This window comes from Onychostruthus taczanowskii, unplaced genomic scaffold (assembly GCF_017590055.1).
Source record: "Onychostruthus taczanowskii isolate IOZ18803 unplaced genomic scaffold, ASM1759005v1 scaffold25, whole genome shotgun sequence".
NCBI lineage: Eukaryota > Metazoa > Chordata > Aves > Passeriformes > Passeridae > Onychostruthus > Onychostruthus taczanowskii.
In genome coordinates, this window is record NW_024499796.1 from 3,242,344 (window position 1) to 3,257,108 (window position 14,765).

The 14,765-nt window shown below is 44.1% G+C and overlaps 1 protein-coding gene across 1 annotated transcript in view; it reads left to right on the forward strand.

Moving 5' to 3' along the window:
• Positions 1–14,765, forward strand: part of PAPPA (pappalysin 1) — a 177,508-nt gene that overhangs the window by 74,106 nt on the left and 88,637 nt on the right. The window lies entirely within an intron of this gene.

Here is a 14,765-nt window from a genome sequence, read left to right on the forward strand (position 1 = left end):
CAACCAAATCCCATCCAAACCCTCCAGGCTAGCTGGGCTCACTTCCTCTGTGTCTTACCGGGGACTGGAGGGAAAATCCTGCCAGTGAGCTCTGGCAGGACACTTGGGAAGAGAAATTTTAGTCACTGGTTGAGGAGATATGCAGATTCTTAAGCGATCATAGACGGCTTTGAGACTGTTTTTTCTGAATAAGGGTGGTGAGGCTCTGGCTCAGGATGCTCAGAGAAGCTGTGGCTGCCCCTGGATCTCTGGAAGTGTCCAAGGCCAGGCTGGATGGGGCTTGGAGCAGCCTGAGGTAATGAAAGGGGTCCCTGCCCATGGCAGAGGCTTTGGAGCAAGACGACCTTTAAACCAGTCTGTGATTGTGTGATTCAAGAGTTCTGAATGTGTTTGAACTTTTGAGACGTGAGATTAATTTTTATCATGTCATCCAGGCACAGCACTGATCTGTATCCCCTGGTGATGGGGAGATGCAGAGGCTGCTGCTGGACCATTCCTTGAGATACAACAAACTCGCTGAAACTTTGCATGGGGTTGTGGTTTTCTGGTAGAGGCAAAAGCAATATGAATTTCCCATTGGGACTAGACAGAGTCTTTGCACTCCCTAAGCAGGAAGGAAAGGATGAGGGAATTCAGGGACAGGGGCATTGGGCCATGCTCCTACTTATGAATGTGTGTAGAGGTAAATGCTCTCTCTCTCCCCTGTTCACATCTGCCTGTTTACCTCATTCTGCACCACTGGAATTCAGCATATTTGTGCAGGCAGACTTTGCAGCCCCTTTATCTCCCTGTGAGCCCCAAGCCAGTTGCCCCTGCTTGGTGCCCTTGCATGTTTTCCATATTAAATAAAACAACACCCCCACATGTTCTGTGGAAGGCTATTTTGAAGGCAGTCACATATCTTTATTCTTGCCTCCTCTGACCTTGATCTTTACTTTCTCTTTTTCTCCCAAAGAAAATATTTGCTTGCACTGTTATGTGTAAGCAAGATCCTTTCCCCAGGTGTGGCGATGCTGAAAGAAAAATTAATTTCTTCTACCTTCTTCCTGTCAGAGAGAGGGAACTTCCTTTTAAGCTGAGAGGAGAGACAACCTTTAATGGATAGCCCTTGCCTAGTCAGCACTGGGTGCTCCACAGAGGAGAGTAAATAACTAGAACAGTGGAAATATTTTATTAAGAAATGTAAAATAATGCCAGACCTTCTGTTCTCAAGCTGAATTTTAATCTCAAGTGTTGGCTCAAGTTGAGGCTTAAACATTAATTTCTGAGAGACAGGACCTTATCCAGGACCTTATTCTTGGACCTTACAGAAACCAGGCAAGATACACTCAATTTCACTGTGTGTGTGTGTGATCAGCCAGAATTGCTGGTATCTGGGATACAAAATGAGAGTTAGATCCTAGGAGAAGAGAAGAAACCTAAATAAATCAGTGGGGGAAAAAAAGAGGTCAGGCCAGGTGCAGCATAGAAGTGCTGAGTCTTCACACCACAGCAACTGATAAAGAAGGAGCCTCATCTGCAAGTCTCAAAGTCTCAGCTCACAATTTAATCCAGTGTGTGGGTTGTGCACATGCTCAGAGGCTGTTCTCTAGAAATACTGTGCGACATGGTCACAATGGCAATTTAGGTAGTGGCTTTTTGCCCTTGCTGGAGTTTTTTTTACACTCCCATTCTTGTGTTGAAGTGTAATCATTGCTGGTTTTTTAAGAGCTCAGTGAGCAGGCAGTGCCCAGAGCTCGATGGATGGTGTCAGTCCCACCAGGGCAGTCTGGGGTGAGCAGTCCATGTTCCCCATGGCACTCCCAGTACCCCAATTTGTGAGCAGAGAGGAGCTGAGTGCACTTACAAGACCTGCGTGCTCTCCTCTGGCAGACCAAACCAAGAGACACTGAGGTTGGTTTTGGAAAGCTGTCAGATTAACTGAAAAAGTTTCAGAGTTGGAAATTTTCCCAAGTTTTCTGCCACAAACTTTGTAAGAAGCCTCAAAGTGTGGTGGACAGCACTGGATCAGGTTGTCTTTGTGGTGTTAACCAGTAGAGTTTTTTCAAGACAAAGGCATTGACTGAAATAACCTGAGAAAGAATCTCAGCACGAAGCCCTGGTACAAGGTTTGGGTTTGCAGAATTGAGCTTCGCTGAGAAGCCAGTTTGCAGTCCTGTGATATGTTATTCTGAGACATTCCTTCCAGAGCTTTGGTACCGAGCTGCCACATAGAGATCCTTCATTCAGACTTCAAAAAAGAAACTCTGAGAGAGAAGCTTGCATTTTCTTGTACAGGGAATAGGTTTTTCTTCTCAGTTTTGGCTATTTTGCACTGACATTCTATGGCTAAACCTTTTCTGTTGCTTGATAATAGTTGGAGGGGACTGATCATCATCTGTGTAAACAGCAGTTCTTGTTCAAGTAAGTACAATATTTTAAAATATGTTGTTAGGATCAGGACTTCCATTCAGTGCTGAACTTGTAAAATCCATGTCATTTCTTGGGCTTTAAGTCTGTTTTAACACCTCAAGGTGGTGGACTAAGATCTCACTCTGGCTTCCTGGAGTGTTTGCAGAATGACAAAGAAATTGCAACCCTGATGATGGCAGCTGGCTGGAGGGCTTCTGTGGCACTCTTTGTGGGTCCTCAGTGTTTCATTGCTCATGGGTCCTTAGCAGTTCATGGCTTTAGCCCTCTACTTCATCCAACACAATAATTTGTTTCCAAATTTGCCTTATTGATGCATATACTGTTTGTTACTGGTCCCCAGTTGGAAGGGGCATATGGTCAGTGACTCGTCAGAAATCCCAGAGGAGATTTCTGAAGGAAAAGGAGAAGTTGAGTAAAATGGAAAGTGACTTTTTAGTCTGAAGGCTCCTAGAAATGTGAACAAGCAGAGAGGCTGGAGAATCAGCAGTAGCTGTTCATAATGAGCAAGACAAAGGATTTTCTTTTTTCCATGGACAAAGCTATTTTGAGCTTTCCTAAGAAGTAAACACATTTCTGTCCCACCAGGTTTCTCTTACCCCTGTAATTTCCTTACAGTCACTTATTGGTGTGCCTTTTAGCCCCTGAACTCAAGAAGAAGAGTGCATTTACCTGATCCTGGCTCAGCTGAATGGGACTGGGAAATTATGAATCTCACACTGATTATAACCAAACCCAACTCCCTGCAGAATGCAACACCAAAACTTCACAGTGACATCTGTCCTTATTATGGCATTCCTTCCTTCACCTCAAAGATCTATTTCTCTTTTCTTCCTGAAGGTCTACCAGCCAGAGGAATGTATGATCTAAAGCAGCTAAAATGAATTGCCAAATCCATCTGTCATGAAGATAATTAACACCATATTTCCACCCAAACAAGATACAGATCACTGGGTGATTTTTCTCCCGACATCAAAAAGCTGAAGCCCATATTATCACCCATCTTCTGCTCATCCCACCTCCACAGTTATTATGCCAAACCTCTCTCGATATGCCAGGAAATACTGGGGAATATCTAAGATAGGACTAAAGTATTAAGAAAACACTTTGAATGCCCAGATTTATCTGCAAGGTTGTCCATGTGATACTGGTGTGCTACACATCTGGATTCTCAGCTGGCTTTAGAATTGTAGATGGCATTCCAGCTGTCCTTGTGCATCAACACTTACCCAGCTACCCTGGAAAGGCCTTGCCTTGATATGTGCAGGGACCTCCTATGCTTTTTCATCCCCCTGATTGTTCATAGTTGCCTTACAATTGAATAAATCATAGAATCATAGAAACATGGAAGGGTTTGTATTGAAAAGGACCTTGAAGATCATCTCATTCCAACCCCTGCCATGTTCAGGGACACCTTTCACTAGACCAGGTTGCTCAGAGCTCCATCCAGCCTGGCTTTCCAATTAACTGCTCTTTTCCCCTCTCACTTGCAATGAAGAGTTTCCAGTTTATTCTGACTTTCCTGGTCCTAACATGTGTAATATTATCTTATACCAACATATGGACCATTTCAAGACATCCAAACCTGTAAGTTATTAATTTCTGCATTATACCTCCATCCTTCTCTGCATTGAGCCTGTTTACCAGTTCTGTATGTCTCTGGATACTGGAACTTTTGGATTTCTGATTTTTTTTAACTGAATGAAAAAATTCCATTTTCATTCAAATTTATCTTTATAGATATTTATCTGCTAGATGTAAATGCAAAACAATGTGTCTGTTGTCGAGTCACTGAGTATTTAATGCCCATTCTCACATCACACACTACCAGGGAATTGCTGTTATTGAAAGCATTTTTCACTAGTTCCAACTAGGAGGTTTCTTTCACAAAATTGCACAATTCTCCATATTATTTTTTCTTTAGTAATAGGTTAGAGATCCCTGGCCATATCCATATGACATTTTACAGCTCCTCTCCAGTAGAAACACTTTTATCAAGCTTCAGCATGAACAGATTTACTCTTATTCACACTTTCTTGCTAATTTCTAAGAGCTTCCCTATCATCAGCTTTCCATGGACAAAGCTATTTTGAGCTTTCCCAAGAAGCTTTCCCTTTCTGTCCCACCAGGTTTCTCCTACCCCTGTAATTTCCAGGTTCAGGTTGAAGAACTTGCCTAGTTCTTCATCTAAACTCCTTTTCTTAAGGAGTAAATGTTTCATTTTTCCCTTGCAGACCCTACTTTCCCAGCAGGAATAGCGGCCATACTGTCACTGCACGAAAACCTTGTCAGTAAAGAGTTCTGAGTGTGTTGAAGCTGCCTGTGGTCAGTGTTGGCAAAGTTATGATGCTTGATATGCAGCTGGTGTAGGACACTGTAGCAGTCCTGGTGCTCAGCAAGGGGCTGGCATTGTCCCTGTGCTGCTCTGAGGCCATGTCTGGCCTTGGCTGTGTCATCAGCTCCTTCCTTATGCAGCCAGTATAGATTGCTGTTCCTGCTTAATGAACCTGGAAATCCCCCATGATGCAAGAACAGAACAATATGGGGTGACTGCCTGTCCCACACCTTCCCTCCCAGCATCAGGAAACGGCTCATGGGTTCACCTGCCCCTAAAAGAGGTGATGTGCTGTGGGAAGGAGACCCTCCATGCAGCAGCAACTGCACTGCCAACACCCCCTTGGGGAAATTCTTTCCTTTGCCAGCAGTGGGGCCTCACCTGTGGCTTGCACGGGTCTGGGCAGGGAGGCACAGGGGTGACTGATGCTGCTCCCGGTGCCAGGTAGGAGAACACAGCCCTGCTCTGCACTGAGGGCTCAGCGAGCCAGGAAGAGGAAAAAGATGAAAACTGCTTCTATTCCATCTCCTGTTCCTGCCTCTCTCCTTCACGTGCCGTGCTGTTAAATCCCAAGGCAGTGGTTGTTATTATTTATAGCTGCCAGTGGTGTGCTGGGTGTTTCACAGAGGAAATACACAGAGTGCCTCCATACAAAGAGCTCCCAGTGATGTGTTGGGGGCCAATGGTGCTGCTGCTCTCAGGGGTGATGCATCTCCAGTTGGCTGATGTGATTTGACAGCTGGAAGCCACATTCTGATGGCTTTCCTTCTTCCCTGCTTTCTTCATTAAAGGTGCCAGGTTATCTCTGCAAAAGAAGAAAACCTACTTCCTGACCTCACACACAGAGCAGATAGAGCAATTTTTTCCCTTACCACCCTCTGCCAAATTGCCTTAACCCTGCCCTGCAGAGGAGAAAGAACAATTTGACACCCTTTGCCCATTTAGGAGGCAGCTTTTCCGCTAAGCCTGTGCAGAGAGGCCGTTTGGTGCCAGCTGTAGTGATAGATTTGTGGTTCCTCGCTGTTGCGGTTTCTTATGTAACGCTGTAACTAAAGCTGGCACTTGACAGAATCCGTAGCTCCTGTTCTGGCTCGGCTGCACATGATGCAAGAATAAAGGTAGTAAGGGCGGGTTGATAACTTTATGGTTTTGTGATCCCAAGACAAGACACCCCAGAGGAATTTTTCAGGCTGGGTCTATTTCTGAAGGATGGGATTGCTCTAAATGCCCCACAGCCACCACTCCTAAATAAATTATTTCAGGAGAGAGGGACTGCCCATCTGGGAACAGACACTTGGCTTTGAGATCAGCTCTGCTCCAGCCAGGGACTCCCCAAGGACTGCTGCTACATTGGATTCCCATCTCCAAAGTACCTCTTGGGCAGTACACAGAGGCTGTAGAGCGATCAACCTGTAGACTACAACTTAGCCACGCGCAAGTGTCCCTAAAAAAGTGAACATTAACAGCTGTCCTATTATTATCCAAATAGTTACTATTAGAAATTGATATATTTAATCACTCCCAGCCAGGGTGGAATTTGAACTCATGACCTAGAAGTAGTAGCAGAGTTTTCAGCTGCAGGAGAACAAAAAAAAAAAAAAAATAGAAGGTCAAACAGGACTTTTCCTGCTGGTTAAAATAATTTATTGCAGGTGAAACAGTCTCAGATATGTGGTAAATTAGGCTGTGCATTATCTCATGGATAATAACTTCTCTCTGATGTTTGGCTTCTTGTGTGCATCTTTATTTTGAGCTCTAAATAAGATAAGAAGCACCAGAAATCTCCCAGGAATAACAAATGCATTTTCTTTGCTTGATTGAGGAAATAAATATTGGACAGACATGTGTTATGCAACAATTTAAAAATAACTCTCTTGTAAAACTTGGAGTGAGCCTCAAATACCGCAGAAGTAGCAGAAATGTGTTACCTACCTTTTTATCAGTCAGCCAATACAGCTTTTCTCAGCTACTTTTGCTGAACTATTGGCCTGATCATTTCCTGGGCATTTTATTTTAATATATTTTCCTAGGAAAGGCATTCCAAGTCTCTGTTAAATTTGAATCTACACTCAAGCAGGCAAGGATTTGGAAAGAATGCTGCAGTCAGACTGAAATACCTGTGCTGTCCTTTATATCTTGTGGGACCTGGCAACATACAAGACAAAATGGTGTCCAGGCTATGTTGGACAGGGCAATCTGGTCTAGTGAAAATCAGATGAGTTTTGAGGTCCCTTCCAACCCAAATTCTGGAATTCCATGATTTTAGATCTACCACTGCATGGTGTACAGCCTGCTGATCCTGCTGCAGGCCCAAGGCACCCATCTTGTGATTGTTTCACCCAAACTTCTCTCAGTCTTTTTGGTCAGGATCTCCTTAAATGAATGGTGGCATTGGGCACCTCTGTGCTGATATCCCAATTCCAGCATTTTCCTGGTGCTTCTGTGATAGGAAGAGCAAGGTGGAAAGAAAGCTCCTTCTTCTTTTCAAATTGTACCTCAGAGATGGTGCCTGGAATTTGATACCCCAAATTATCAGTCCCTGAAAGCCCAGTGCAGTAAACCAGACCATTTATTCACAGTGGTACAGCATTTTTTTAAACTCTAAGACCAGTTGCAGATGTAATGACAATAGAGGAAATTAGCTCATGATGGGATTTTAGGAAGAGGCTAGTGGAAGTATGTTCAGTAATGTTCAGTTATTAAACCATTAGAGATCCCACTGGAGACCAGCCAGTAGGATTTCTCATAATCTGCAGTGGCTTACGGCAAAACACAGAACCCCTGAGGAGGGAAATGACAAAATGTTCCTCTGGAAGAGTTGCCTCATCTCCTCACCCATGTCTGTGCTCTACTCTGCTCTCGGTGTGACAGCACATCTCTGTCTATTATCCCTCCCTCCTCCTGAGGAGCATGTTGGCCACAGCCTTCCTGCCTGGAACCCCCAAAATAGATCTTGTTGAGGTGGGGTGGTGGATGTGAAACCAGAGAACACTGCAAACATCTGTGTTCACTTGGGGCCCAATCTAAGCTCTACTGAAAATGCACAAAATAACTTCCACTGGCTCCAGGAGCCTACGGATCAGACACTGTGAGTGTTTGCTCCCATGGCTCTGTTCACCATTTTGGTGGGATTACAGGGAAACAGGAGGGTATTGAGTACTGAAAATCAGGTCTTGGCTCAGGCCTGTTGAATAGAAATCCAAGAAGTCAGGTCTGGATTCAGAGAAGGTGAAGAAGATTATTCTGCCAAGCTGACCACCCTAAACTGGGAAGAGATTTCTGCCCAAACTCAATGGACTGGCACAGGGCTGAGGGCAGCAGCTGAAGTGCTCCCAGTCCCAATGGTGATCCAAAAGTTGAGGCGTGATCCAAAAGTTGGCTCCTTTTTGGTGATCCAAAAGTTGGCTCCTTTTTGGTGATCCAAAAGTTGGCTCCCAGGGTGTGGTGGGCAGGGCGTGCATCAGGCACTTCTCGTGCACTGAGGGTAACCAGGCTGGCGCTGTTACACAGACACCACGTCACAAACTGGACGTGGCTCAGGGTATCAGGAACCAGGCGGTGCTCTCAGAGAGGCATGATGCAACAGGCAGAGCTTCGTCAGTGACACTGATGGCCTTGACAGCCATTGTCCTGTCCCAGCCTGCCTGCTGGCTGTGTTACTGCTTTCTCTCTGCCGCACTGGGACACTGAGCACTGTCCTCAGGTGGAGGATATTGGCATAATTCCATCAAAATCAAAGGAGAGCTGCTGGCTTCTGCCAGTTGGAAATAGGGTTTTCTGCATTTCGTGTCCCCAGTCTTTCCTTCCTCAGCTAAACCACACCAGCCTCCCCTCCTGCAGTGGCCACATCTGAACCTCATGCTGAGAAGGGCTCCCATCTCGCTCAGGGTCTGAGTGAAGCAGTGAAGAAGAAAACACAACAGATTTTTTTTTTCCTTCCTTCATTCCCTGCTTCTAATAGCAACCAGGTGCTCTGACACTTAACCTGTGTGCTGCCGTGAAATTGCCTGTCTAGTGCAAACACCCATGTGAGGCCCAGGGCCTTGAGGATTTACTTTATCCCAGGATTTGTAACCTAATCTCAGTGAGATTGTCCATTTATATCAGCCGCCTTAAAAATTCATATTTTTGTTGTTGTTAAACATGAGAGGAGAAAATTGTCTCTTGACATTGTTTCGTTTTAGTTTTTTGTTTTTTTTTTTTTAATAACTATCTTTAAGGCCTTGGCTGTAAACTTTGTTTTTTTTATTCAATATGCTACTGTGTTTTAAACTGGCAGTAGGGCAAATGCTTGCTTATATGAAAGTCTGCAGGAGTTAATTAGTTGTATACATATCTATAGATTTGCTACTTAGAAAACTTAACAGTCCTTGCATGAAAGACACAGGAGAGCAATATGTGTAAAAAAAAAAAAAAAGAAAAGAAAATGTTCAAAATCAAGAGTGTTTAAGGTCCTAAACAGGACCTGAGTTTCAGAGCAGACATGTAATCCTGCCCCAGGGCATCTTGTGCAGGCATGGAGCTGCTCTGAGCAACAAATGCACCTCAGAGGGACAGATGAACAGCTGAATTGCAGTGGTTTAAACCTGCAGTATTTTGCTGAGTTACTTGAGATTTACACTAATGGAGGCGAGAGCAGAGCTGCAGACTCATTGCCTGGTTTGGATTTGTGGTGATTATAAGAGCTGGTGGTAGCTTTGGTTCCTAGAAATATTCCAAGGATCAAAGGATATTTTCCTTTTCTAATACATTGGATCCTTTAACCTCTGACTTTAGTCCCAAGCCCATGGGTTATTGCATAAGTGGGTAAGGTGTCTGGTTTAGGTGTTAGTTAAACTTTCTGACACAGCCAGAAGCAAAAGTTGAGCCTGGGCTTCAGAAAGCACAGAGTCCTGCTGGTACAGGACGTACCCACCAAGTGCTCAGCTGAGATTATCTATTCAGGCCGTTGGCTGCTCCATGGTTCTTCCTTGGAAACACCCAGTTCAGGTTTGAGTTTGGGAGCAGAAATCCACCTTACAGTGCCTAATAATCCATCCAGCCCTTGAGTTTTCATCTACCCTGTTTTGTAAACAAATCCTGTGCTTGCAAACAAATCCTAAAAAAGCTGGAAGGCACAGAGCAAACATGTGGCCCCTGCTGGCAACTCTCTCCTCATAGAGAGAGAGAGAAAAGCTTCTCCAAGGCTGTTTCCTTGGCATTTGTGTCTTCTGAGTCAGCTCAGTATCTGAGACAGAGGCAAGAGAGTTGTTTTGAGGCCTTTGCACCTGCCATGTTGTTGGGCTTATCCAAACAGGGAGAGCTTGGACCACAGCTGAAATAACAGCCCGGCGCAAGAGCTCGGGATTTTTGACGTCCTTCTTGTGTTTACAGCATCCCACCCCTCCTCTCTCCTGACTGCAGAGCCAGGCAGGAATTCTCTTCATTATCTTCTGCCGTGCTTCTCATGCCATTTTTATTAAAAAAAGGCAGGGCAAAGGCGAGCATGTGTGAGAGAGAAGAAGAAGAAAACAGTTGTATTTGTGCAGTCAATGGCAATGAGGGGGAAAGAATGGAAGCTGGGGAGCAGATCTGTTTGGGCTGTCCTAAAGTGACCTCGTCCCTCGGGCTTACTCTTTATCAGCTACTTCTGGAGCACGTGAGGATAGTGAAACCTGTGAACACCATGGTGTTAGTGGGTATTTGGGGTAATTCAGGACCTCTGGAACTGGCGCTTTCAGAGGCTGTGAGCAGCATGTGGGGACAGACTGGACAGCTCCAGGCTGTGTCTGACAGGGCAAGGGATGGTGTAGACCTTCAGCTCTTCTGTTTGTGGTTGTAATCCAGTCCACCCTGGCAGCTGATCTAAAGCATTGTAACGAGGGAAGATGTGGGGTTGACGTTGTTTGCTGCCAGCAGATTTCCTGTTTTGCTCAGCAAGGCTTCCTTGCTAGAGAAGAAGAGCAAAGGTGACAGTGTTAGAGGGAAGCAGGGCTGTCACCAGCAGACCAGGGCTCATTTGGGGCTGCAGGGAGATGGCAAGGAAATGTCATCTTTTGTCTCAAGTGTTTGGTGGCTGTTTAAGGTCAAAGACATATGGGTCCTTCGTGAGGACACTTCAGGTGTAGAATTTGCCTGTTTCACACAGCTCTGGCTGTGACAGCTGTAATTTAATTGGGGATGCTTAAGCCTGTGTTATCTTGTCCTTAAATAAGAGGAACACTGTCTGGTTTCATTGCTGTCTGACCATTTGTCTTTTCTTAGGGCAGAAGCTGAGCTCAGCCTTAAGGATATTTTCAATTATGTTGGAAACAAGTCTTTGCTGTATAAGGAACCCTCCTGCTGTTATTTGTAGTAGGAAAAACATATATGCCATGGAGGTAGGAAAAGAGGCATAGGATGTTTGCTTTCCCTCAGTTCTTTCACTGCATCTCAAGTGTGTCCTCAGGTACTGAAACCCTACAGCATGCACAGGGCAGATGTGGTTGGGGCAGCGTCAGCCTTTGCAGGTCTGCTGGAAGCCAAGGGCATGAGTGCTTCTTCTGTAAATTCAATGATTTTAAACCCACCTTGGTCTGAGTAAAAAACAACTTCCCACAGGTATAACTATTCCCATTAAGTTTTCCAGGAACACCCAAACTGAGAGCAGAGGTCCCTTGCCTGAGGGAGAGAGAGAGCAAGATTAACTCCACTGCCCAGCCTCTCCAGTAAAAACAGGAAAAGAATTAGAGGGTTCTATATCCCTGACCCTGGATCCGTCACTTGCCACAACAGACAGGAAAGTTGCCCTTGTGGTATTTCACACGGCACGTCCTAATTCCCCCTCTAAGCAGAGGGCTTGAGTCATTGCTTTTTAATAAGGCTGCCTCCCCACAGGCGGAAGCTGCAGCGATCAATGCGGCTTACTCAGTTCTAGAAAAGGTCATTAAAAGACCCTAGATATACATTTGAAGAGTGTTTGTTCACATCCTTGATGTTAAAGATGTTCTTTTCTCTCACTTCCTTAAGTTGCACCTCACAGAGCCACCGTGTACTGGGTCCTGCCTGGCAGCAGAGTGGAAAGGGCCCCTTGTTGTTGTCACTGTGCCACCAGCTCCCAGGGAAGGTGGCAGAGGAATTAAATGGTCAAAAAAACACACTTTTGTCACCACTTGGAGCACAGCTTGTCTTGCTGACATCTCCATCTCTGAACTATCAACCTTGCTATCCTATATCTGTTGAGAGGGAATAAACCCTTCCCCTTGCATTCCTTCCTCCCTCCCTCACTATGGGACTGGATTACTGCCTGGGGTATTGCCCATATCATCCCTTTAGCAGCTATATTTCTCCAAAATGTGGGCACTGTGAAGGAATGCTGAAACTCTCAGTTGCTGCCAATGTGACACATTTAACAGTTCAGGAGGATATAAGTATCTCACGTTCCAGTTGTTGAATCGTGAAATGCCACATGCATCTCAGTCAGCTTTCTGTCACTCGTTGTGCCAGGCCAAGGATAGTTGAAACCATGCTGGCTTCAGTTTTGAGTTTCTGAGGTGCTTTTTTGATGTTCCAGTCCAAGCACATCTCCAGCTCTGCGTGTGTGGTGCTGAAGAGCCCCTCTGGAGCAGACATCCCATTTCTGAGCTCCTCTGGGCACTGCTGGTTTGTTGGTGCTGCCCTGGATGTCACATCCTGGGGCTCCCCTGCTGTTCCCCAGTGCAGAGAAAACTGTGAAGCTTCAGGTTGCTCAGAAGGGGATTTGGGATGTGGATGAGGAGGACTGGCCTCTCTGGAGACCTGCCATTGCTCTACAGGGACCACATATCCCCAGGCATTTCTCTTTCCTTTCTTTGTATTTTAACCTAAAACAAGGATATTGGGGTGCCATGAGCATAAATAACTTAATAGCTCTTATTTTCTACTGCAGAGGAGTAAGGGGAACCAGAATGTGAAAATAATGTGTAAGGAGGCAGAGATTTTGTTCACCTTCTTTTTGGAAAATAAATGGGTTAAGTTTTTTGGTGGTTTTCAGTTTTCTTTTTTTTTTGGTTTTTTTTTTTTTTTTTTTTGGTTTTTTTTTGGTTTTTTTTTTTTTTTTTTTTTTTTTTTTTGGTTTTTTTTTTTTTTTTTTGGTTTTTTTTTGGTTTTTTTTTTTGTGTCGCTAAACTTGAAGGGTCATTTGCCTGTCACAACACAAAGTTCCAAGAGCATTCCATCTTTGAGCAGGTTGCAGTTGGATATCTCCCCTCCCTGATGTGCAGCAGGTGAGAGGGTTAGAGCACAGCCAGCAGCCAATGTACTCCATACAAAGTTTTCCATTCTTAAGCCATACAATTAAATAGGTCAGAGTTCTCCCCACCTAATAACTTTAATTTCCAATTTTCTGTCTTATTCATCCATGTACACATTCATCTCCAGCCACCTCATAATTCATAACCACCACATTCTCCTTGTGCTTGATTTGATTCTAGGTTTTCCTCCACTGTATTCTGCCAACTTCCAAACAAGTGTGAGCTTTTCCTGTTGTCCCTTTGCTCACATGTGCACACAAATACTTCCCTCCAGTAAAAGCCATGTGCAAGGGGCAGTCACTGCTCTTAGCTGCCTCATCACCTGGAGGTATTGGTGGAAATCACACCAAAAATCAGAATCTGCAAACTCCTATTTTGCACTCAGGACCATAATCTCAGTGCATCAGAAAGCATCATGGCCTTATTTATTTTGCAGCTGCCCCAACTGTTCATTGTTATCATTTTCAAAAATTGATTTTTTTTTTTTTTTGTGGTTAGCAGATCCCCAGTGACAAAATCCACATTTCTGCAAGTGTACTTGTTAATCTTAAATATTTTACAAATGGTATTAAGATGATTTTGAGACAGAACTTGAGAAATAACTGCTCTTTAATAATCAAAGCTTGGCTCTGTTTTGATTTCATCAGTATGTATGAAAACCTCCCATCTTAGTGAGTGGATTTATCTGGGAGTGAAATCTAGAGGAAAACCCTCATTATTTTACTACAGTGTGTGTTTGGCCACTTTAGTTACTTCCTATAATTTCTTTTTTCCCCGAGAAATACAGTTGCGTTAAACAAACCCCAAGGGCAGAAGTTTGAAACTTTTCACTTTGATTGAATAAACAGTCTTACCAATATCTGGGTAGACATCTCCACAGCCTGTAGGTGAATTAAGATACTGTTTGTGCTACATGAACTCTCAAATTTAGCTAATAGGAGCCACGGACTGTTGCAGACAGGAATCAGGTGCAGAAGGAATGAGAAAGCCAGTTCTGTTTTCCTTCCACTGAGTTGCACTCCCATTCCACTTCCATGTGCAGTAACAAAGAGTCAGATCCCAGTGCTCTTGGCGTGCAATTCATTCAAAGCCAGTTTTTTTTTTTTTTTTTGCAGGCACAGTACCCATGAGAAACAGCTTTGTTGTAAAATATAATGTGGGATATTGGAGTTTAAGTCATGCTTGTTAATTTAATGAATGTTGTAAGGAGATACTTATTTCATGAACCTGAAGATTTCAGTAACTCATTGATATCCACTTCAATGGCTTTGCTGCTCTGTGTAGTAGATTTATCTCCTCGTAGTACACACTTCATTAGTAGATGCTTTTTGACCAAGTTCCTGTGACAAAAAGCCATGTATATTGCTGTCAGTAATTGGGGCAATGTGAGCACAGTGAGCACAGGACTGGCGGGCTTAGGGAAGAGCTGGGTTGCCTTTCCTGCTCTGCAATTAACCTGATTGATGACTTTGAGCAAATAATTTTGCCTTGGCCACTCCATGGCTTTACAAATCGGCACAATGAAGACCACAAATGAGTTTCTTTGAGGAAGGTCTTGAGTCTTGATAGTGTAAAAGAGCCAAACATTTTTATTAGGATTATATTATTCCCATATTACATATGAAAAATATTATTCCTCATTTACAGATGCACAGGTTTTAGGTAATTATGGCTTTGCATAAATATGCAACAGTTTGCTAATTCTTTCTGTAAATATTTCAATGCTAATACCCTGATCCTGTGCTGTGGTGTGGATCTTATTTTTTGCTCTG